The sequence below is a fragment of the Bufo bufo genome, chromosome 2 (genome assembly GCF_905171765.1).
Source record: "Bufo bufo chromosome 2, aBufBuf1.1, whole genome shotgun sequence".
NCBI lineage: Eukaryota > Metazoa > Chordata > Amphibia > Anura > Bufonidae > Bufo > Bufo bufo.
In genome coordinates this window covers 67,768,446-67,795,032 of record NC_053390.1, presented here as the reverse complement: position 1 = coordinate 67,795,032, position 26,587 = coordinate 67,768,446, and positions in this window count along the sequence as shown.

The window sequence follows — 26,587 nt, the reverse complement described above, 5'->3', positions numbered from 1 at the left end:
TGATCAGAGTATTGAACAGAGAGCAAAGTATAACCAATGCAATTTTTAATACCCACTAAACATTTTGAAAGGGATCATGTATCACATTTCAAGGGGAGAAAAGAGGGAAAAAGTGTTACCAGTTAGGTTAAACCACTAGTTAAGTAAATGTCTTGATATGGTCAGGTAGTATGGGGCTGTAAGCACTCCACGTGCTGCCGTGATGTTTCAGTGTATCACTGTTTTGCAATGATACCCTCTTCAAGAAGTAATACTTGAATATCTCTATAACATGGTATCTGATGGAGCATGTCTTCTGAAAGAAAGAAAACAATTGCACTTGAAATGGTGCATTATCAGGCTTTGTACAACTTTCAGCTTAGACATAGTGCTAATGAGTTAGCATGTATGAGGTCTAACGATAGAAAGGCTACAGACTTGTTCACAGACCCTAGATAGCTGTCATCACCAGATATTCTTTCAGACCCCCAGTATAGATGAATGCATGGCTCAGCCAGGTAGGTGTGCACTGGTTCTCAATAGTGAGAGGGATAACTGCTACTGCCAGATGTATCTGGTGATGGCTTATCTCCCTTGAGAACAAAGCAATTTTGCATGTTCTCCATAAACATGCTCTCAGGACACCATATACAAGAGAAGTTTGGCTTGTCACATGGAAATTGGTGGGTTTAGATGACATTCATCTAATGTGCACGGCCACCTTAAAGGGATGTTCCAGGATTTTAATACTCATGGCCTATCCACAAGATAGGTCATCAATATCTGTTTGGTGAATGTCTGACACCTCACACCCCTACTATTTACCTGTTCCCAAGTAGTTCTGGTGACAGAAGTCAGCACTGGAAGTACCGGTTGTCCATTGTATAGTGGCCGGGGCTGGTTACTGCAGTGCCAGAGCTACTCTGAAACAGCTGATTGATGGAGATGTAGGGTGTTGGATCCTCAACGATCAATATTAAAACCATATAGGACTTCAATATTAAAACCATATAGTACCCCTGTAAGGATTTATAAGTGCCTGCATAATGAGGCAGAATGGCCAAAAATACTACAAATGGGACAATATTGGTTTTATTCTAGAAACTGATAAAGTTACACCACTCAATGACATCATTTTTATTGGGGCCAGTTCTTATTGTATACGAAACCCATATACAGTAGCATTGCATGTCCTAGTGCTCTGTGTACTTACAGCTCTAGTCTAGAGTCTACATTACTAGTCTGGCAATGTTAGTGATAAAATGGAATTACAGTAGCTGTGACATATCCTGCATATTATAGATGCACCCACTTCAAGGTTGTGTCTTCATTTATTTAACCTTTTTACTCTGTCTTCTCCAGATACCCAGTTGAAAGGTAATATTGCCCAAGGAAATGGTGATGTCACTAGTTGAGTTTGTTGTGTGTGTAAAATGTCTGGTCTTCATTATTTACAAGCTGAATAATAGATCTCAAATGGGAAATTTCTGTAGCTATGATACTACCGTTTAAATTATAGAAGAAACAGCAACAGGAGGAGAGACAGAGGGAGAATAAAAAAGGGAGAAAATATGAGATAATGCAATGAAAAAGAAAATAGAAGAGATCAAGGCTGGTCGTACATCATAGCTACCAACACTGACAAATAAAAAATTAGGACATTTAAGTCCCACCACCCTGGAACACCCAAAACCTGTTCAGTATGACCACAACTACATTCCACCCCTTAAGTGACCAAATTTGTGTGAACAAAATCAGGGGCAAGTATGATATATTTTAGATAAATGTTGGTCAAACTAGACAATTTTAATTGGACTGATTATTAATGGGGACCTTACAACTTTAGCTGGGACTCTGTTCAGCAATATCAGAGAGAAAAAGGAAGACTAGCACCAACATGGCCATTCCTTTGTTCCTTTGAGAGTTATGCTCTGCAGAGGAGCCTCTGAGCCACTTTTAACTCTGCCTATTAAAATAAACATTCTTGCTCAGCCAAACATTGGTAGGTGGTTGAAATGGCTCATTTGGCTGACAGCTAACTCATGGATATGCCCAGGTAAAAGTTTGCCATTCCTGTTTGTTTTGTCCTCTATACGTCTGTCCGTACTGCTGTCCATGCAGTTTCGGACTGGCCCACCAGAGGACCAGAGAGTCCTCTATTGGGCCTAGGTTCTCATACTATAGTGGACTCCAAAGTACTGGGAGAAAAATCCCAATTGGAGCCAATCACCTGCCACTAGGGTCTATTTCATTCAAAACTGATTAGACTTTATTGATGATATAACGGTTAGGCCTCATGAATATTCTTTTCTGGTGGGGCCCAGGAACCCAAGTCCAACACTGTGTTCATCTGTCCCTACTGTTGTTTCTTGTGTTTTCCCCTAGTACAACTGTCTTCCTTGTGTGTATATGGCTGATGATCTGTTATATGCAGTGGCACCCTAAGTACCTGCTGGTGTAACTGGGCACCAGGCAATGTGGTTTGCTGGCTGTAAGCTTGCAGGAGAAGTCCATAATCAGTTCTGGCTCATGCTTGGGTCAGAAGAGGCTATTAAAAGAGAATTAGCTGCCAGAAGAGGGAGTGTTGCTGTTACCACATGTAGTTCTAGTGGGACTTGCTGTTAGAGTGTGCAGAGTAGTAGACCTACACGTATTTTCAGCCACCGTGAGACTGCAGTCAGGAGGACTGAATGACTTTGGGAGCTACTGCATGAGTAAAGCAGGTTGAGAGAGAGCCTGCTGGACTGGCCAGAGCATGGACTGGATTACTGCTTGGAGTAAGCAAAATGATGGAGCTAGTCTTCCTCTTCCTAAATGGTGAGAAGAAAATTGTGAAAAAGGCAGATTTTCTATTTCAAATGCAGCAGAATTCTGACACACATGCCTTACACCACATTAACTAGAAACGTGTTCCTCCATGCTTGATGAGGGAGTGTGGCTAAATATTTGACCATTTTTATTGCAACTTTTTATTGCAACAAATTTACCCAATGTCACATGCCATAAATTTGCTGTGCAAATTACTTGGTGATTCTTAATTTTTTCTAAAATCAAATTTTATTTATTACAAAAGTGCTTTCAGTTTTTACTCCATCAGGGGACTGGAGTACACCTGAGACTTTTTGGGAAATTTCTTTTTGGTTGCAAGTAACCAATCTGGCAAAAAAAATGGGACACCCCACACAAATCTGTGCACCCCTTATGCCTCATTCACACATCTGTGTATTTGGGCTTATGCACACGACGGTATGTAGTTTCAGGTCCGCAAAAAATGGATCCGTGTGCATTCTGTATTTTGCAGAACGGAACAGCTGGCTCCTAATAGAACAGTACTAACCTTGTCCGTAATGCGGGCAATACTAGGACATGCTCTATTTTCTTGCGGAATGGAAATACAGACATACGGAAATGGAATGCACACGGAGTCATTTCCGTTTTTTGCGGACCCATTGAAATGAATGGTTTCGCATACGGTCCGTAAAAAAAACTGAACGGACACGGAAATAAAAATATGTTCGTGTGAATGAGCCCTTTTGGTCAGTGATTTCCATCAGTGATTGTGAGCCAAAACCAGGTGCAGATGAGCCAATACAGAACAGGTGCAGATCTTTCCCTTATGCCTTATGTCTGTGGAGGCTCCAGTCCTGGTTTTGGCTCATCATCACTGATAGAAAGAAATCACTAACCAAAACGCTGATGTGTGAATGAGGATTTAGTAAATATAAATTGCTAAACGTGGTGTAAACCACATAAAAAATGGCACAAACACTTTATACATTTGTTCCAAATCTTACTCGACCAACAGATCAGCTGAAATGACTACACTTTTCTGGCACAAGGCCATTTATACACTACCCGATGTTTGCACTGAGTATTAGTATTATTAAATCTGCCCCACTGTGTGTAAAATGAAAATAGTATTACTGTTGAGAGAAATTGTTGCCACATTCACCATATTGTTTTGCTTTTTTTGCAGTCCTAAAAGAAGCTGTTCTGCCTTCAATAGGATTTGGACTACAAGTGTGCTGCCACCCATGCTTTGTGGTTCTACTCTGGTGTTAGACAGCAAGTATTTGTCGCAAATTGTGCACTTGCAATCAAGAGTAGTCAGGTACTGTGAATAGTAGTGGTGTATCAGCCATAAGGGGCCATTTCCCAATAATATTTGGCTGGTGCAGCTCCACATACAGTAGGTGGGGCAGACTGTAGCAGACAATAACCTCTCAGAGACTCACAACAACATGGTGCAACAGAGCTGACGGTGACTTTGGAGCAACGAGACTTGGTGGAATCATTGGCTTATGGTAAGGCCTCCTGATCCTGTTTGAGGACCACTCAACAAAGTTATGCCATCGATAAAAAAAAGCTCAGAATGCATGTTTATTTTAATAAACAAAGAGAAAGTACGTGACAGGCACCTCTCTCAGCTGCTTATCTGTGTCTATCACCAGAATATGCTGTCGTATATCAGACCAGCATTTTTCAAGGACAAGTTTTCAATTCTATTAGGCAAAATGGTCCAATAATCCACCCAGCGCTATCTGGATATGGAAGTTTGAAAAGTGTAACTTCAGAAATATAGACACTATAATATGTGGTAGAAGATTTGATTAGCAATTACTAAGGGTTGGAGCATTCATGTTTAGAGCCATATACTTCACTGTAGAATAAGTGACTGCCATGGATATTTATTGGTATGAGTGGTGACAAAGAAGGTAGAGGTCACCAGTAGTGGGGTAAAGGAGAGGTACTGATTAGGTATGTATCTTGGAACATTTTTGTGTTTCCTAGTATGCCCCCACATTTTTAAAATGGGTAGTAGCATGACAATGGCTGACTCCAACAGGGGTTCCTAAGAGAGTTGGACCTTGCCACCATACCTGTCATTCTTTCACCTGCATTGTACATATTCTCACAAGAACTGTTTTTGATGGTCATCTATTTTCCTCCCATCAAAGAGGCTGACTGTCGCTATCTCCTTCATTTTTTTCCTATTTAGTTGTCTTCTCTAGAGATCAGTGAATTTCCCAAATTCATTTTGGGTCCAATTCCATTGAATTGACCAGTAGATTTGATTCGGTCCAAATCAATTTGGCCAATCAAAAGTGCTCCGATTGTCCTGAAAAACCATGTACGACACTCTGAGTACTCCACGGACTGTATCCAACCGCTTTTAAGCTATTTAATGCCAAGACTATGAAATAGACGGTGGCTGGTGGTAACAGCCTATTTACAAACTCACTGCTCTGGTCCAATTAAAAAACAGTCCAAATGTGATCCCTTTTGGTGGTAGATGCCTTCTTCTCAGTTTCTGAACTGTATAATGGTGACCATCATTTTGATCATTTGAATGTCAAAGTTTTAGATGTGTTGAAATTTAATTTTTTTTGTTAAATTCTTAACAAATTTGATTTGTGCATTGTTGATTCTCTTCTCCTATCTCTTTTTGTACTTTATTTCTCCTTCTTAATCTTTTCTTGCCTCTTCCCCACCTTGCTTTAGCTCTTGATTTACTTCCCTTATTTTCTTGATTATTTCTCTGTTTTTTAATTTAGCACTCGCTGCTTGTCTCCCTTACTCGGCACATCCACATTAAGTACAGAATCTAAATTTGCATTAGTGAAGCCTATATACACTGATATGTTTAGATATATGTTGCCAGTATATTATAGATGGAGCCACTGTGTCACACTCTGTCATTTATTTTATTCCTCTGTAAATGAAAAATCCACATCTCTCGGAACAGCAGCTTACATCTAGGATGCAGCCAGGCTGCCTGTTTCCTTTAATACATTGTTGTCAATTGAGGAAAATAAATTGTTTGGTTGGTGTTTCCTTCAATCTCATCTGTGAGCACATATAGACAAAGTCAAGGCAGACTGCTCCAATGTCATTTCCCTTCAATTTATAAATATGTTTTTCTTAATGTGGTGTTGCAATATTGGGGAAGAAGAAAATGTTGGGAAAAAATATTCTTTAAATACTTCTGGTTGGGATCAAGCCATTTGATGCCAGTAATGTTCCTATAGGCTGAAAAATTAAATCTCAATTACCTTGAGCCAACAACTCCATTCCTAAACTCTGCCCCTATAAAAAAAAGATGTCCCCTGTCCTGCCTTGCCTGCACAGCAACCCCATTGCTGACCACTTATGTTACCTAAAAGACCAGTAAGTGGCTGGGTCCAATGACTGCCGTGGCCAATCACTAACCTCAGTGATAAAGTGCTAATTTTTACCCTATGATGTACATGGTGACCTTCGGATCCAAGCACATTTTTATATGTTTAAACAAAATAAAAATAAAAAATAGCAAATTAAACTAAATAAAAAAAAAACTCAAAAATCCCTTATTATGTGAAAACTACCCAGCAGAAATTTTAGAGTTATTAAGATTACTAATACAACAACATTATTTAATACTACTACAAAATAATGGTTGAGGATGGCTGTTGATCATTAAAGATGGACTCACTTCAAAGCTTCCACTGCTGCAACAGGAATGTTGGCTTTTGTATTCACTTTCAAATTTTTCCTAGGCATCTAAAATGAAAAATGAAACAAGTTAGCAAGTAGTTTTAAATAAAAAATCTCCTCCTGTGCAGATCTGTGTCTCCATGGAAACAGACTACAAACAAGTTTTATGTAGTCTGATCTTTCAGTCATACTCCCTTTTATCTGTCTTCCACCTGTTAAAAAAAACATACATTTTATAGATTTGCAGGAAGTAGAGGGTAGATAAATAGTAATATTGCTGCATATTAAATTTGAATCTAATAAATTGAGGAATTTCAATTTAGAGATTTGCTTGTTAAGATCTTAGCGCTTGCTAAGCATATGGCAAAACAACCATTGTTTGTTCCCAATAATGTAATTAAATTATTTCTCCAAAAAAGCTGTCTAATTAGAGTTGAGCGAACACCTGGATGTTCGGGTTCGAGAAATTCGGCCGAACTTCCCGGAAATGTTCGGGTTCGGGATCCGAACCCGACCCGAACTTCGTCCCGAACCCGAACCCCCATTGAAGTCAATGGGGACCCGAACTTTTCGGCACTAAAAAGGCTGTAAAACAGCCCAGGAAAGAGCTAGAGGGCTGCAAAAGGCAGCAACATGTAGGTAAATCCCCTGCAAACAAATGTGGATAGGGAAATGAATAAAAATAAAAATAAAATAAATAAAAATTAACCAATATCAGTTGGAGAGAGGTCCCAAAGCAGAGAATCTGGCTTCACGTCAGCAGAGAATCAGTCTTCATGTCATAGCAGAGAATCAGGCTTCACGTCACCCAACACTGGAACAGGCCACTGTCACATATTTAGGCCCAGGCACCCAGGCAGAGGAGAGAGGTCCCATAACAGAGAATCTGGCTTCATGTCAGCAGAGAATCAGTCTGCATGTCATAGCAGAGAATCATGCTTTACGTCACCCAACACTGGAACAGTCCATTGTCAGATATTTAGGCCCAGGCACCCAGGCAGAGGAGAGAGGTCCATAACATGGAATCTGGCTTCATGTCAGCAGAGAATCAGTCTTCATGTCATAGTAGAGAATCAGGCTTCACGTCACCCACCACTGGAACAGGCCACTGTCAGATATTTTTAGGCCCCGGCACCCAGACAGAGGAGAGAGGTCCCATAACAGAGATTCAGGCTTCATGTCAGCAGAGAATCAGCCTTCATATTATAGCAGAGAATCAGGCTTCATGTCACCCACCACTGGAACAGGCCACTGTCAGATATTTTTAGGCCCCGGCACATAGACAGAGGAGAGAGGTCCCATAACAGAGATTCAGGCTTCATGTCAGCAGAGAATCAGTCTTCATATCATAGCAGAGAATCAGGCTTCATGTCACCCACCACTGGAACAGGCCACTGTTAGATATTTTTAGGCCCCGGCACCCAGACAGAGGAGAGGTTCATTCAACTTTGGGTTGCCCCGCAATATAATGGTAAAATGAAAATAAAAATAGGATTGAATGAGGAAGTGCCCTGGAGTACAATAATATATGGTTAAGGGGAGGTAGTTAATGTCTAATCTGCACAAGGGATGGACAGGTCCTGTGGGATCCATGCCTGGTTCATTTTTATGAACGTCAGCTTGTCCACATTGGCTGTAGACAGGCGGCTGCGTTTGTCTGTAATGACGCCCCCTGCCGTGCTGAATACACGTTCAGACAAAACGCTGGCCGCCGGGCAGGCCAGCACCTCCAAGACATAAAAGGCTAGCTCTGGCCAAGTGGACAATTTGGAGACCCAGAAGTTGAATGGGGCCGAACTATCAGTCAGTACGTGGAGGGGTGTGCACAGGTACTGTTCCACCATGTTATTGAAATGTTGCCTCCTGCTAACACGTTCCGTATCAGGTGGTGGTGCGGTTAGCTGTGGCGTGGTGACAAAACTTTTCCACATCTCTGCCATGCTAACCCTGCCCTCAAAAGAGCTGGCTGTGACACAGCTGCGTTGGCGACCTCTTGCTCCTCCTCTTCGCCTTGGGCTTCCACTTGTTCCCCTGTGACATTTGGGAATGCTCTCAGTAGCGCGTCTACCAACGTGCGCTTGTACTCGCGCATCTTACTATCACGCTCCAGTGCATGAAGTAAGGTGGGCAGATTGTCTTTGTACCGTGGATCCAGCAGGGTGGCAACCCAGTAGTCCGCACACGTTAAAATGTGGGCAACTCTGCTGTCGTTGCGCAGGCACTGCAGCATGTAGTCGCTCATGTGTGCCAGGCTGCACAGAGGTAAGGACAAGCTGTCCTCTGTGGGAGGCGTATCGTCATCGTCCTGCGTTTCCCCCCAGCCACGCACCAGTGATGGGCCCGAGCTGCGTTGGGTGCCAGCCCGCTGTGAACCTGCTTCATCCTCATCCTCCTCCACCTCCTCCTCATCCTCGTCCTCCTCGTCCTCCAGTAGTGGGCCCTGTCAGGCCACATTTGTACCTGGCCTCTGCTGTTGCAAAAAACCTCCCTCTGAGTCACTTCGAAGAGAACTGGCCTGAAAGTGCTAAAAATGACCCCTCTTCCTTCTCCTCCTCCTGGGCCACCTCCTCTTCCATCATCGCCCTAAGTGTTTTCTCAAGGAGACATAGAAGTGGTATTGTAACGCTGATAACGGCGTCATCGCCACTGGCCATGTTGGTGGAGTACTCGAAACAGCGCAACAGGGCACACAGGTCTCGCATGGAGGCCCAGTCATTGGTGGTGAAGTGGTGCTGTTCCACAGTGCGACTGACCCGTGCGTGCTGCAGCTGAAACTCCACTATGGCCTGCTGCTGCTCGCACAGTCTGTCCAGCATGTGCAAGGTGGAGTTCCACCTGGTGGGCACGTCGCATATGAGGCGGTGAGCGGGAAGGCCGAAGTTACGCTGTAGCGCAGACAGGCGAGGAGCGGCAGGGTGTGAACGCCGGAAGCGCGAACAGACGGCCCGCACTTTATGCAGCAGCTCTGACATGTCGGGGTAGTTGTGAATGAACTTCTGCACCACCAAATTCAGCACATGCGCCAGGCAAGGGATGTGCGTCAAACCGGCTAGTCCCAGAGCTGCAACGAGATTTCGCCCATTATCGCACACCACCAGGCGGGCTTGAGGCTCACCGGCAGCAACCACTCGTCAGTCTGTTGTTCTATACCCCCCCACAACTCCTGTGCGGTGTGTGGCCTGTCCCCCAAACATATGAGTTTCAGAACGGCCTGCTGACATTTACCCCGGGCTGTGCTGAAGTTGGTGGTGAAGGTGTGTGGCTGACTGGATGAGCAGGTGGAAGAAGAGGAGGAGGAAGCCGAGTAGGAGGAGGAGGAGACAGGAGGCAAAGAATGTTGCCCTGCGATCCTTGGCGGCGGAAGGACGTGCGCCAAACAGCTCTCCGCCTGGGGCCCAGCCGCCACTACATTTACCCAGTGTGCAGTTAGGGAGATATAGCGTCCCTGGCCGTGCTTACTGGTCCACGTATCTGTGGTTAGGTGGACCTTGCCACAGATGGCGTTGCGCAGTGCACACTTGATTTTATCGGATACTTGGTTGTGCAGGGAAGGAACGGCTCTCTTGGAGAAGTAGTGGCGGCTGGGAACAACATACTGTGGGACAGCAAGCGACATGAGCTGTTTGAAGCTGTCTGTGTCCACCAGCCTAAATGACAGCATTTCATAGGCCAGTAGTTTAGAAATGCTGGCATTCAGGGCCAGGGATCGAGGGTGGCTAGGTGGGAATTTACGCTTTCTCTCAAATGTTTGTGAGATGGAGAGCTGAACGCTGCCGTGTGACATGGTTGAGATGCTTGGTGACGCAGGTGGTGGTGTTGGTGGTACATCCCATGTTTGCTGGGCGGCAGGTGCAAACGTTCCTCCAGAGGCGGAGGAAGAGGCCGAGGCAGCAGCAGAAGAGGCCGAGGCGGCAGCAGCAGAAGAGGTAGCAGGGGGAGCCTGAGTGACTTCCTTGTTTTTAAGGTGTTTACTCCACTGCAGTTCATGCTTTGCATGCAGGTGCCTGGTCATGCAGGTTGTGCTAAGGTTCAGGACGTTAATGCCTCGCTTCAGGCTCTGATGGCACAGCGTGCAAACCACTCGGGTCTTGTCGTCAGCACATTGTTTAAAGAAGTGCCATGCCAGGGAACTCCTTGAAGCTGCCTTTGGGGTGCTCGGTCCCAGATGGCGGCGGTCAGTAGCAGGCGGATACTCTTGGCGGCGGGTGTTCTGCTTTTGCCCACTGCTCCCTCTTTGTCTTTTGCTACTCTGTTGGCTCGGTCTCACCACTGCCTCTTCCTCCGAACTGTGAAAGTCAGTGGCACGACCTTCACTCCATGTGGGGTCTAGGACCTCATCGTCCTCTCAATCGTCTTCTACCCAGTCTTGATCCCTGACCTCCTGTTCAGTCTGCACACTGCAGAAAGACGCAGCAGTTGGCACCTGTGTTTCGTCATCATCAGAGACGTGCTGAGGTGGTATTCCCATGTCCTCATCATCAGGAAACATAAGTGGTTGTGCGTTAGTGCATTCTATCTCTTCCACCCCTGGGGAAGGGCTAGGTGGATGCCCTTGGGAAACCCTGCCAGCAGAGTCTTCAAACAGCATAAGAGACTGCTGCATAACTTGAGGCTCAGACAGTTTCCCTGATATGCATGGGGGTGATGTGACAGACTGATGGGCTTGGTTTTCATGCGCCATCTGTGCGCTTTCTGCAGAAGACTGGGTGGGAGATAATGTGAACGTGCTGGATGCACTGTCGGCCACCCAATTGACTAATGCCTGTACCTGCTCAGGCCTTACCATCCTTAGAACGGCATTGGGCCCCACCAAATATGGCTGTAAATTCTGGCGGCTACTGGGACCTGAGGTAGTTGGTACACTAGGACGTGTGGCTGTGGCAGAACGGCCACGTCCTCTCCCAGCACCAGAGGGTCCACTAACACCACCACGACCATGTCCGCGTCCCTTACTAGATGTTTTCCTCATTGTTACCGTTCACCACAATAAGAAAAATATTATTCGGGCCAATGTATTGAATTCAAATTCAGGCCTTTTTTTACAGACACCTAACACTATCTGGCTATCTATTTAGGTACCGTATTATACTAATACAGGCACACCAGTAATGACAGATTTAGCTGAATATAAATTTGAGGCCTATTATTTAGGCGCTGGGTGACAGGTATACGTTTACGGACAGAATTAGACTTGGATCTGCACTGTAGCGTGTGTGTGAAGTTCTTGAGAATTACCCTATCAGCACCTTGAATCTAATATACCCTTTTAGGGATAGATTTAAAGTAGGCCTGATACAGCAGAAATCACTAATTTTGAGAATTGCAAAATTGGGAATTGTTTTTCAACCCAGAACAAAAACTGTGCTTTGACGGACACTAAAAATTACTTGACCAGCTAAAACAGTAATGACAGATTTGGATGAATATAAATGTGAGGCCTATTTTTTAGGCGCTGGGTGACAGGTATACATTTAATCACAGAATTAGACTTGGATCTGCACTGTAGCGTGTGTGTGAAGTTCTTGAGAATTACCCTATCAGCACCTTGAATCTAATATACCCTTTTAGGGATAGATTTAAAGTAGGCCTGATGCAGCAGAAACCACTAATTTTGAGAATTGCAAAATTGGGAATTGTTTTTCAACCCAGAACAAAAACTGTGCTTTGACGGACACTAAAAATAACTTGACCAGCTAAGGCTACTTTCACACGAGCGTTCGGGTGTCCGCTCGTGCGCTCCGTTTGAAGGGGCTCACGAGCGGCCCCGAACGCATCCGTCTGGCCCTAATGCATTCTCAGTGGAGGCGGATCCACTGAGAATGCATCCGCTTGCCAGCGCTCAGCCTCCGTTCCGCTCAGTGAGCGGACACCTGAACGCTGCTCGTGCGGAGGCGAGCGGATCCGTCCAGACTTATAATGGAAGTCAATGGGGACGGATCCGCTTGAAGATGACACCATATGGCTCAATCTTCAAGCGGATCCGTTCCCCATTGACTTTCAATGTAAAGTCTGAACGGATCCGCTAAGGCTACTTTCTGACTTAGAAAATTTTCTAAGTAATAATGCAGACGGATCCGTTCTGAACGGATGCAAACGTCTGCATTATCGGAGCGGATCCGTCTGATGAAACATCAGACGGATCCGCTCCGAACGCTCGTGTGAAAGTAGCCTAAAACAGTAATGACAGATTTGGATGAATATAAATGTGAGGCCTATTTTTTAGGCGCTGGGTGACAGGCTCAACTTGCCCCTGATGTAGTATATGTCCAAAAAATAACCACACTATTGATGGTTAAATGCACTTGATGACAGCTTGACCCTGATGTAGGATATAGCCAAAAAATAACCACACTATTGATGGTTAAATGCACTTGGGTGACAAGGTCAGCTTGCCCCTGATGTAGGATATAGCCAAAAAATAACCACACTATTGATGGTTAAATGCACTTGGGTGACAGGCTCAGCTTGCCCCTGATGTAGTATATGGCCAAAAAATAACCACTCTATTGATGGTTAAATGCACTTGATGAAAGCTTGACCCTGATGTAGGATATAGCAAAAAATAACCACACTATTGATGGTTAAATGTACTTGGTGGCAGCTTGTGCTGGCGCACCACAAGACACAAAATGGCCGCTGATCACCCCAGAAAAAAGTGACTGAAAAACGCTCTGGGCAGCCGAAAAACAGTGAGCAATTGAATAGCAGCAGTTCAATGATCCACAGCTGTAGATCGATCACTGAATGAAGTCTTTTGGAGGAGTTAATCACTGCCTAATCTCGCCCTAACGTCGCAGCAGCAACCTCTCCCTACACTTGTAACAGCAGAGTGACGTGCAGCGCTACGTGACCCAAGCTTATATAGAGGCTGGGTCACATGCTGCACTGGCCAATCACAGCCATGCCAATAGTAGGCATGGCTGTGATGGCCTCTTGGGGCAAGTAGTATGATGCTTGTTGATTGGCTGCTTTGCAGCCTTTCAAAAAGCGCCAAGAAAGCGCCGAACACCGAACCCGAACACGGACTTTTACGAAAATGTTCGGGTTCGGGTCCGTGTCACGGACACCCCAAAATTCGGTAAGAACCCGAACTATACAGTTCGGGTTCGCTCATCCCTATATCTAATGCATAAAAGTAATAGACTGTAAAATGGAAAGAAAATCAAAATGCCCGAATCACAGTTTTATCTTTGCTTCTCCTCCCCAAAATTTTTATTAAAAGTGATCAAAAAGCAATACATACCGCAAAATGATAATAAAAACTACAGCTCACCCTGAAAACAAAAAAAAGCTTACATAACTCTGTAGATGGAAATATATAGATGTCAGATTATGGTGATGCAAATGCATTTTTTTTTAAAGGTTTTTATTTTTTAAAGCATTAAAACATAACAAAAACTACTGAAATTTTATAGCACCATAATCAAACTGACCTGCAGAATAAAAGCAATGTGTCACTGTTACCACGCAGTGAATGCTGTAAAAGTGAAATTCGAAAATCAATGCTGCAAATGTGCTTTCTTCATTTCCTCCCGTTAATAATTGTTTTCCATCTTTCTGATACATCATATGGTACATTGAATGGTGCCATTAGAAAGTACACCTTTTCCCGCAAATAAAACCAGGTCCTGATATATTTGAACAGAAAAGTAAAAAATCTGATTGATCTTGGAAGGCAAGGAGAAAAAAAGAACATATTACTCTCAAGGACAGGAAACAATGCAGAAGCACAGATTAAAAAGCCTCCTCCCTAGTGTTGATCGAGCACCAGAGTGCTCGGGTGTTTGGGTGCTCGGGTCGAATACCTCGGGATGCTCGGGTGCTCTACCGAGCAACCAAGCACAATGGAAGTCAATGGGAGAACCCGAGCATTAAACCAGGCACCCCCTGCTCTGAAGAAGGGAGGGTGTCTGGTTCATAAGAAAAGGTCAGAAATTGATGGAAACACCTCCAAAATGGTTCGGGAATAGAATGGGGAGGATGCTTGGATGCATTTTGGACTGACAATAATACGTACAAAATAGAAGATAAAATTGATTTTAGACGGAGGAAAAATTGTTAGGAAACATTCTTTCCTGTATATTTACTTGTATATAAAGTGCAAGTGCTGCTAAAAATTACAAGGAAGAGGCACTCCGATACAACCTGTATATCACATAAAGGAGGGCCTTATTCACATTGTGGTACAATAAAGCCTATGCATAAAGTAAAAGTGCTGCCAAAGGAACCGGCACTACAATACACCCTTTATTACACATAAAATAGGGCATCATACACCCTTGAAAAATTATGATTGATGGCCTGCTGGTGACCCTCAAAAACATTAGGAGCAAGGGCCTGCTGGTGACCCTCTAAAACATTACGGGTGAGAACCTGCTGCTGAGGTGACCATCTAAAACATTAGGGGTGAGGGTCTGCTACAGAACTGACTCTCTTAAACATTAGGGGCGAGTGCCTGCTGCTGATCTGAGCGTCGAAAAAATTATGGGTGAGTGCCTGCTGCTGAGCTGACCATTGAAAAAATTATGGGCGAGTGCCTGCTGCTTAGCTAACCATTGAAAAAATTATGGGTGAGGGCCTGCTGCTGAGCTGACCCTGTAAAACATTATGGTTGAGGGCCTGCTGGCGAGCTGACCCTCTACAACATTAGGAGCGAGGGCAGACTAATGAGCATGTTGATATGATGAAAGAGGAGGATGAGAAAAGGAAGATTGAACCATATACCCTTTTTTGTTGTGGAAGTGGTGGATGGGAAAACAGTGTATTCAGTACACGACAAAAAACACATTTAAAGTGCCTTTATGTTTAGCCGCTTTCCACTGGTGGAGTAGATAAGTCAGGGACAATCCAGGCCTTGTTCATTTTTAGGAGTCAACCTGTCAGCATTTTCAGTTATTATGCCACCAGCAGCACTAAATACCCGCTCTGACAAAACGCTGGAGGCAGGGCAGGCCAGCACCTCCAAGGCGTAGAGTGCCAGTTCGTGCCAAGTGTCCAGCTTGGACACCCAATAGTTGTAAGGCACAGGGGGATCATTGAGGACGCTGACACGGTCTGCTACATACTCCTTCACCATCTTCCAAATTTTTTCCCTCCTTGTGATATTAGGCATCAGGGTGAGGGTGCTGGCGGGGTGTCATGAAACTGTCCTAGGCTTTTAAAAATGTTGCCCTGCCTCTGTTGGAACTGCTGTGTGTTTCCCTCTTCTCCACTCCTCGGTTGCCCAAGGAACTACGTACTTTGCCGCCAGTGTTGTCAGCTGGAAATTTTTGGAGCAATTTTTCCACAAGAACCACAGGAATGAGAGATGAGAAGAAGTTCTCTTGGAAGCGGGGGTTGTGAAGGGTGAATAACCAGTAATCGGTGTTGTCCAAAATGTGTAAAACGCGCAGGTCACGGGAAAGGCAGCCTAACATAAAGTCAGCCATGTGTGCCAGAGTCCCAACAGTCAAGACTTTGCTGTCCTTATCAGGAGGATGACTCTCAACCTCCTCATCCTCTTCTGCCCATCCACGCTGAACAGATGGAATTAAACTTCCATGGGTACTACATTCTGTAGCGGAGGCAACCGTCTCCTGCTCCTCCGCCTCATCATCCAAGTTGCGCTGAGAAGACGAACTGAGGGTGGTCTGGCTATCGCCCTGTGTAATGTCTTCCCCCATTTCCACCTCTTCCACATGCAAAGCGTCGGCCTTAATTGTAAGCGGCAAGCATTTGAGTAGACACAGAAGTGGGATGGTGACCCTGATAATAGCGTTATCGCCGCTCACCATCTGTGTTGATTCCTCAGACATCCATGCCCACTCCTCGCTTGTGAAGAGCGGAAGCTGACTGGAAAGGCGATGACCATGTTGCAGCTGGTATTCCACTACTGCCCTCTGCTGCTCACAAAGCCTGGCCAACATGTGGAACGTCGAGTTCCAGTGCGTGCTCACATCGCACAACAGTCAGTGAGCTGGCAATTGTAAGCACTGCTGCTGCATTGACAGACCGACGGAAGCTGTCGATGACTTGTGGAAATGGGCACACACGCGGCACACCTTCACCAGTAGCTCAGGCAAACTGGGGTAGGTTTTCAAAAACCGCTGAACAACTAAGTTGAAGACGTGGGCTAGTCATGGCATGTGTGAGCTTGCCGAGCTCCAAAGCCGCCACCAAATTACGGCCATTATCAGACAGAACCATGACTGGTTCTAGGTTGAGTGGTGAGAGCCACAGCTCATTCTGATCTCTTATCCCCTGTTTGTCACCTAAGCAGATCAGCTTAAGCACGGCCTGTTGACGCTTCCCCACTGCAGTGCTACACTGCTTCCAGCTACCGACTGATGGCTGACTGGTGCTGCAAAAGTATAATTCTGAGGTGGAAGTGGAGGCGGAGGAGGAGAAGTGGGGGTTGGAGACACTAACGTAGGTGGTGGCGGAAACCCTGATGGAAGTAGGGCCTGCAATACTTGGCGTGGGTAGCACCTGTGCCATCCCAGAGTACAACTCACTCCCGGCCTCCACAATGTTCACCCACTGTGAGGAAAATGTAGCGTCCCTTGCCAAAAGCACTTGTCCATGTGTCAGTGGTTAAGTGGACCTTCCCAGTAACTGCGTTGGTCAGGGCATGGGTGATGTTATGGGACACATGCTGGTGTAAGGCGGGCATGGCTCACCATGAAAAATAGTGGTGGCTGGGTACTGAGTAACGAGGGATGGCCACCGACATCAGGCTGCGGATGGCCTCAGTGTCCGCAAGCCTAAATGGCAACATTTCCAGGTCCAGTAATTTGGAAAGTTGCGCATTTAGTGCTATGGCCTGTGGGTGGGTGGCTGGATATTTGCGCTTGCTTTCAAATGCCTGGGGTAAGGACATTTGTACGCTGCGCTGGGACACGGAAGTGGATGTGGTCGCTGATGGTGCTTGTGAAGGTCCAGGTGCAGGGCCGGAGGCATCCGGGCCTGCGCCTTCACCAGGGTATTGGCCAGCACGTAAAACAGGGGAAGAGGAGGCAGTGGCGTGACCCACAGACACAGATTGTGGACCCAGGCGTTCGGCCCACCTATTAGGGTGCTTTGATGCCATGTGGCGGATCATGCTGGTGGTGGTGAGGTTGCTAGTGTTCACTCCCCTGCTAATTTTTGTATGGCACAGGTTTCAAATCACAATTCTTTTGTTGTCCACACTTTCCTCAAAAAAGCGCCAGACTGCGGAACACCTACCCCTTGGCAAGGGAGATTTCCGCAAGGGTGTGCTCCTGGGAACAGTTGCAGGACTGTTTGGTGTGGCCAGCCTTCTCCCTTTTACCACCTCACTGCCTCTTCGAGCCTGTTGCTGTGCTGCGGACCCTCTCTCTCTGTACTGCTGTCCTCGCTCGGCTTGCCACCTTCCCAGGTTGGGTCAGTGATTTCATCGTCCACCACCTCCTCTTCCACTTCCTCACTCTGCTCATCCTCCTGACTTGTTGACCTAACAACAACCTCAGTTATTGACAACTGAGTCTCATTCTCATCATCAATCTCTTGAGAAAACGAATTTCCATTGACTTATTAGCAACTGTGTCTCATCATCATCATCATCATCCACCTTGTGAAACACTAATTGCCATTCCCCATCGTCATCTTCTTGTGACTGTGGATGCTCAACAGATTGGGAATCAGTGCACAAGATCTCATGTCCCTCTTCAAGCGGGCTTGTAGAGAGGCCCAAATGAAGGATTTCCACTGAAAATAGCTCCTCGGAATATCTGAGTGTGGGATCACTTGTTTGGCAAGACTCTCCATGGTGGGTGGAAGGAGGATCAGGGTGAGGATGGTGTTGACCAGACTCTTGGCTACTGAGACTGGACTTGGTGTAAGACAGGGTGGTGCTTAACCGACTGGAAGCATTATCTGCTGCAATCCAACCAACCACCTGGTCGCACTGGTGTAACTTTGAGAGCGTTGACCTGCACCACCCTGCAAACTGGGACATGAAGCTAGGTATCGTGGATGATTGTTTTTCTTGTGCTCTGGCAGGAGGCACAGTTTTAACGCACCCAGGGCCATGGCCTCTGTGTACACCATCAGTATCACGGCCACTTCCCTGTCCCTTACTTCTCACCGTCTTCATATTAAATATTATATATGCTTGCAAGGATGTCACACATACAGTAGCGTAGGATTCGTAAGTTTATGCTCAAAGAAATTAAACAAGGTATTTTGGATGTGGAAATGTCACAAAGAAGAAATACTGCAGATAATGTCGCTGATGTCATCAGCGGCTAATATAAAATTACGGGGAATGTCACAGGTATTTTGGATGTGGAAACGTTACACAGGAGATGTACCTCAGGTAATGTCACTGTCTGCAGCAGTCACTGTATACGGAAAAAGTACACTGGATGTCACAGATATTTTGGGGATGCGCACACGTTACACAGGAGATGTAGCGCAAATAATGTCGCTGTCTGCAGCGGCCAAACTATTGCTGATGTCAGCAGCGGCTAATATAAAATTACAGGGAATGTCACAGGTATTTTGGACAAGTTTTTCTAATAAAAAAAAGAAAATGTAAATTTCTACACTATCTTTCCCTTTTTCAGCACAGCTCTCCCTGACTAACACTGAGCCGAACACGTGCTATTGGGTTTTATATAGCACCCGATGACACTTTCCGGCCAGCTAATCACTGTAATGTCAGTAATCAACATGGCTACGGCATTACAGTGAAGGGCAGTACTTGCCTGCTTGAATATTGGCTGCGTAGCAGCCAACAAACGTGCAGGGAGGAGACTTGAGCATTGCGGTTGAGCACATGGAGTATTCAGCTGAATACCGCCATGTGCCGAGCATCGAGATGCTCAATACGAACTACTGCTCGGCTGAGCATGCTCGATCAACACTAATAGAAATATTTCCTTGTAATAAACCCTTTTAATGCCTGTATCAAAGACCATTTGCACCCCAATAACAAGAACGGTTTGCTGGAGTTGCAGAGCTGTATAATGGCAATTTGGATCCCCAGTCAGTGCAGCAAGATGTAGTAGGATTGTTCCTATTACCCAGGCTGTAACCTTCCCTACTGAACACTGTTCAACATAAATGCTGTGGAATGATTCCTCCCTATCCTTTCCCTACACCTTGAATAATCTTTCCGTGAACTTGTAAATCGTTTTTTCAGCACAATGAAGTATTTCCTATCACTGTCCCTAGTGCCTGCTGACGTCTCTCCCTGCACTAAATACACTGGAAATTGCCAGAATCCAAGATGGCTGAGGCTATTTATAGGGCTGTGATATCACAGAGCTGTCTGGCTGCTGATTGGCTGCATTCATGGCATTATGGGTGATCCCGCCTTCCCAGAGTTCCTTGAACTATGTCCTCACATGTGCGATTTGTTACCACGAAGTGTGAGGAAATTCGGATTCTGTGCGAATCAAATTTTTCCTGAAATTGGGATCGAATTCCACTTTGTCGACTTCGATTCGCTCATCTCTACACACAGGTTAATACAGCGCTGCATACCTCTTACATTCAGTGATGTTTCCTCTGATGTAGATATTCTATTTCCTCATCTTCTCCAATTAAACCAGACCACCATGATGATTTATTTCAGCCATGTCTCGTCTCTGCAGAGTTTTACAAAAAGACATCTTAGTTTCCTACTTTTCCATCATCCTCTCACCTTCTCAACACCCCATGCTGCCACCCCCATTACTGTGCCCACTGTGCTCCCCAATACTATACTGCAGAAACATTTCCCCTGAAAATACTAGTATCCCCAGATTATTTTTACCCTAAAAAATAACTGAACCCAGCAAATAGTGTCCCCGACACTAAAAGTGTAAACATAATGTCCCCCAAAATAATTGTGCTAAGCTGATACTGTGCCAGGGTGCCACCACAGTAATAGTGCTCCCCAAAGTCCCACCAATAGTAATTACTAGCTGAAGGACCCAGCTGTGCTCTGGTATATTTAAAGGGGTTGTCCGGGTTCAGAGCTGAACCCGGACATACCTCCATTTTCACCCCGGCAGCCCCCCTAACTTGAGCATCGGAGCAGTTCATGCTTTGATGCCCTCCTTTGCCCTGCACTAAATTGCGCAGGGAAAAAGCATTTTTTGGAGATCCGGTGACTTACCGGGGCTCTCCATGAGGCTGCCAGGAAGCCCGGTGATGTCACCGGCACTGATGGGTGGGATTTAGTGCTGCCCTAGCCAGTAATACGGCTAGGGCAGCGCTAAAGCCCGCCCATCAGAGCCGGTGACGTCACCGAACACACTGCCGGGCAGAAGTTTCCGTCCGTCAGTGTGTTATTGAAAACAAAAGAGACCTTGCCCTTTTGTTTTTAATGTTTGTGTGTGTTTTTAAAAGATATAAACACTGTCCACTATAACAGTGACATCTACAGCATCCTGCCCCCATAACAGTGACCTCCACAGCCCCCACCCCTTAACACTGACCCCCCCCCCCCACAGTGCCCAGTCCCTTAAAATTGGACCTCCACAGCAGATCACCCCCTTAACTTTGACCTTTATAGCAGCCTTCCCCTTTAACAGTGAATTTCACAGCACACCACCCCCTTGACAGTGACCTCCACTGGGGCCGTCACCTTAACAGTGCCCTTTACAGCAATCTGCCCCTTAACACTGACCTCCCTAGTGGACCATCCTCTTAACTTTGACCTCCACAGCAGCCTGCCCCTAGGGTGGCCAGAGATCCAGTTTTAGGCTTGACAGTCTGGCTTTCAGACTTCCTGTCCTCCGTCTGGCACAGGGCCTGGACGGACACAAGGATGTCCTTTTGAACAGCTCACTCTAAGACAGCAGCAATTTTCTGTATGAGTGTGAGCTGCAGGGAGACAGTCCCCCTCCCTCCCACCCCTGCAGCTGATGGAAGTTGATTTTTACATTCATTTTTTTAATTCCAGTCAGCTAAGGAGTGGGAGGGGGTGTGGTCTAACCGTATCAGGGGCATGGCTTAGCGGGACTTGGGGGTGGGGTTTTAAGTTCGTCTTTTGAGGGTGGACATATTGTGGCAGGGGGTGTGTCTGGACTCCTTCCTGCAAGAGTGACGCCCCTCTGGGCTCCTTACTGGCTCATTTGCATACCAAATAAACTGGATTTTCAGAGGATAAAAACATCTATTGCTGGAACAAAGGCACATCTTGAAATAAGGTACTAAGTGCCATGGCTTTACTACAATAGCGATTATCCTGGTGACAGATTTTCTTTAAAGCTCACCTACAGCAGTGAAGAAAAATGGCTGGGTTGTTATGGAAACCTGGAGTAAAACTGTGTATGTAGACGCTAACGGCCTGCAAACTTCTATTGGCTGATAAGGGTCATGTGACCAAGCTTCTATTGGCTAATGCATATGTTTGGGAATATCTCAGGAACGGTACATCCTAGAGATCTGAGACTAGGTCTAAAACCTTCCCAGACACCCGATGTACCTGTGTGCCGAATTTCGTTATTGTAAATGCGACGGTGCGGATTCCTTTAGCGGACATACATACATACACACACACACACACACATACACAGCTTTATATATTAAAATATAATAATACCTAATCAGAGGTGCGCCACTGGCAAGGGCCCGGTCGCAGTTGTAAAACCTCTGTGACCCATATAGCTATAGATCTGAGACTAGGTCTAAAACCTTTCCAGACACCTGATGTACCTGTGTGCCAAATTTCGTTATTGTAAATGCGACGGTGCGGATTCCTTTAGCGGACATACATACATACACACACACACACATACACAGCTTTATATATTAAAATATAATAATACCTAATCAGAGGTGCGCCACTGGCAAGGGCCCGGTCGCAGTTGTAAAACCTCTGTGACCCATATAGCTATGCCGGTGGTTGATGACAAGTTTAGAATTTGGATAGTTAAATGTGATGAAGGAGACACTGAACACAATAGGGGACATTTATCATTTGAGATTATTTTCATGTCACTTTTAAGTCGTTTTTGCATTGTGTGGTTGCACCATATTTATGAAATGGTGAATGTTGTCATGTATTTGGTGCAACTGCATTGTGTTGTATGACTTACCAATTACCATATTTTTTGCTTTATAGGATGCACCTGTTGATAAGATCAGATCAGACCACCATATCAAATTCTCAGATCAGATCCCCATATCAGAGCCTCAGATCAGACCCCCATATCAAATCTTCAGAACTGACCCCAAGACATTACATCACACCCCCATATCAGGACATTACGTGAGACCCGATATGTGGGAAAGAGTTACTAGTAGCACACTCTACTAGCGTGCAGAGTTTTGGCTTGCAGCATGTCAACTCCCGGTAATGCCGCTGATCCACCCCGCAGGTCTGAGGCAAGCCTTCTTTATGTTGCACAGTGGAGTTTTTTGTGTGTACTTCTTTGGATCACTGGGCTCCCTGGTGTGCTCTTATATTTTTCTTATATTATATAAATCTTGATTAGGGCAAAGAATTTACCTCTAAGTCAGGAGAAGTCTCCTCTAAAAAGAAATGTGGCATCTGCAAAAAAGGCTTACCACCTCACTATAGAAAACCCTCATGTACTAAAGTTCCTCCTGGACTCTGAGTCGCTAATTACAGAAGAAGTTAATTCCACCATAAACCTAAAGTTGCCCACAGTTTCACTACTTCCATCTACGTCCAGTACCGTTATTCCTGAAAATACAAAAGTACTGGATTTAGACGATGGTGAAGTTCTTTCCGATATGGATTCAGATTCTTCAGATAATGGCTCAGGTAGGCCCCTTTGCCATCCTGAAGACACAGACTCTCTTCTAAAAACAGAGCTACTATGCAAATTGAGGATGTCAAGGAACCGCATTCCATCCAAGATCAGACGTTTCAAGGGCTGGGAAAGAGAAAGGGTTTTTCCGATTCACAACAATATCAAATCGCTAATATTTAAAGAATGGAAAGATCTGGAGAAAAGAAGTTCAATTTCGGGATCCTTTAAAAGAAAATGTTCCTTTTCAGATCAAGATACAGCACTTTGGGATAAATCCCCGAAAATTGAAATTCCTGTGGCTATTATCTAAAAAAAAAAAAACATTTTACCCTTTGAAGACATGGTTCTCCTCAGAGACCGAGGGGATAAAGAATGGGAACTAATAAGGCCATGCTTAGACCCAGAATTGCTTCTACTTGTACGGCGAGATTACTTTCTGTTTGGCTTGGGGAATTTGAAAACCATCTAGCTTCTGGCACTTCCAGAAAAAAAATTCTTGCTTATAATCCTACCCTCAAGCAAGCATTGGAATTTCCCGGCTGATGCCTCTGCTGGCCTGGGCAAGCTATCTGCCAGATATACAGCCCTTTCAAATGCTACCTTCTGTGCTGTTTAGCCCAGGTCTTTGTCAGGGGATGCAGGTTCAAATCCCCTATGAAGGAGATTGTCTCTTTGGATATACTCTGAATGATATCCATAAAAAATCCTCAGATAAAAAGAAAGGGTTTTCGCAGGAGGCAAGATTTTCATAACCTAAGGAAAACCAGACAGGACCCCAGAAGAAGTGTTTCCAAGTGGCAACAGTTTAAAGGGAAGGGATTTCTGTTAAATCCCGAAGGTGCACCTTGCACTTCACAATGATGCTAGTATTCAGGTAGGAGGCAGATTAAAACAATGTTCTTCTGCTTGGAAATCTATTACTTCTTCCCCTTGGGTCCTAAATATGATTAAAAAAAAGGCTATTGCATTAAATTTGCCTCACCTCCTCATCAGAATGTTATGACCAATGGATTTTTGTGCCCCCATCACCTTCAGATAGCCTCAGAGCCTTGACCTGTTGCTGGAAAAGCAGGTCCTGATCCCTGTCTCTCAGGACCACAGGGTTCAGGATTTTTTTCCCCAAGTTTCCCAGTAAAAAAACCTAATGGTTCCTTTATATTAATTACATCTCCAGGCAATATTCATTGTTCACTATTTGGATGACTTCTTAATTCCTGCCCCTACATTCTTCGCTCTCCTCTTCAGGTCGTTCAAAATAGTCTAACCTCAGTAGGGTGGATTATAAATATGGAAAAGTCTGATCTTGTTTCAAGCCAGCAGAAAATCTTTCTGGGAATCCTTCTGGAAAATCACCATTTAATGTCATTCCTTCCGCAGAAAAATAGAGACTCCTCTTCCAAAATATCTCATTCCTTCAGTTAAGGCGCATACAAGAGTGTCAATCTGCTAGACTCCTGGGACAGAACTCTCCTTCTGGCCAGCCGCAAGCCCACAACCTCTAAAATCTATCTTTGATCCCAGATTCCCTCAGCAAAGGACAGAAATACTCTCCAGGTTCTGTCAAGGCCTCCTGATTCTAGACTTCCTACAGCAAGGAATTGATAAAGGTCTTAAGCCTAATACACTAAAGGTCCAAGTTGCAGCGTTAGGGGCCTTTCTATATGTTAAACTTTCTAATCATCCTTTAGTTCATAGGTTCATCAAAGGGGCTATTAGACTATGCACTGTAATTAGATCCTGTATTCCATCCTGGGAACTTAACTTAGTGCTTTCTGTTTTAATGGACACTCCATTTGAACCTGTTTCTGAGATTAGGTTAAGGCTTCTCTCGTATAAAATGGCCTTTCTCCTCACCATTACTACTGCTAGGAGAATTAGTGAAATCCAATTTTTTTTCTTTTTTAATTCACCAAGTACTGTTAGGGTTAAAAAAAATATATTAAAATTACTTTCAATTAAGATTAAGAGGCAATTAGTGCATTGTGTGGAGTATTTGTTAAAGCACTGATGATTTACATTACAATTCATTAGTTAAAGAGGTTGTCGGAGTTATGAAAGATATAGCACTGTAAATCTGATGGTCAGCGATATACCGTATAACTAAGCTAAGCAAGTTTTAGGTAAAAAATATATATATTTCCTCATTTCCCTAGTTCTCTTCTGGCCCTTTGTTTACTTGCAATAAAAACAATCTCTGCCCCTCCCCCTCCACTGCTAAGGGAGTGAATACAAGTGCTGCCCTGAGTGACATGTCAGCCTGCTGGGAGACTCTGCAGCATGTTGTATGTGTAGAACTACAAGTCCCAGCTGTATATTGACACTAAGGGAGTGAATATAAGTGCTGCCCTGAGTGACATGTCAGCCTGCTGGGAGACTCAGCAGCATGTTGTATGTGTAGAACTACAAGTCCCAGCTGTATATTGACACTAAGGGAGTGAATATAAGTGCTGCCCTGAGTGACATGTCTGCCTGCTGGGAGACTCAGCAGCATGTTGTATGTGTAGAACTACAAGTTCCAGCTGTATATTGACACTAAGGGAGTGAATATAAGTGCTGCCCTGAGTGACATGTCTGCCTGCTGGGAGACTCAGCAGCATGTTGTATGTGTAGAACTACAAGTACTAGCTGTACAATGACACTGCTAATACACACAGGATTTTCCCCATACCTGCAATGCTCTGCAGAACTTCTCTTTCAGCTACACAGTAAACACTTCAGCCCTGAGTCTGTGTAGCTGAAGGGGTTAAGAATCCTGGGAGAGAGCAATAAGCAGCAGCCGGCAATGCAGGGGGGGCATGGCCAACACAGTGACGTCTCGTGTAAGTTCTCTCAGGCTTGTGCACGAACATTATCAGATCAGGGAGAGAAGCTGACATTACAGGTCATGTGACCCTAAGTGAGATGCATTGAAAGAATAAAAAAATAACTCGGACAACCCCTTTAATGATATGTATGATGATTATATAGTTGGTTAGTTTGTGATAGTTATGTAGAGTATAATGGTATTTAGTTGGTTAGTTAATGGTTTTTATGTAGATTACAGAGTTAGTGTCCAGTGTTGTTGTTTTATATTACTGTAGTGTGTGTTGTCCCCTAATTTTTGGCCCTTTGTTTCTGTACATGTTATGGATACAGAATTATATTGCTGTGTGCACATATTTACCCTCCTGGCGGGGGCTGGTGACAACATCCTCCTCCTCCTCTTCTTCCTCATCAGGACCTGGGGGGGGGGAAAGGCAGCTGCTGAGAGGGACCAGCCTCTTCGGACTCCACCTCCACCTTTTCACCCACATCAGGTGGTGGTGGAGCATCTGCATGCTGGGAGGGTCCAACATGCTCTCCCTCCTCCTCCTCCTCCTCCAGTGCCGAGACCATTTCACTAATTCGTCTGTTACATTGTTGTGTGACATTCACCATTTTTT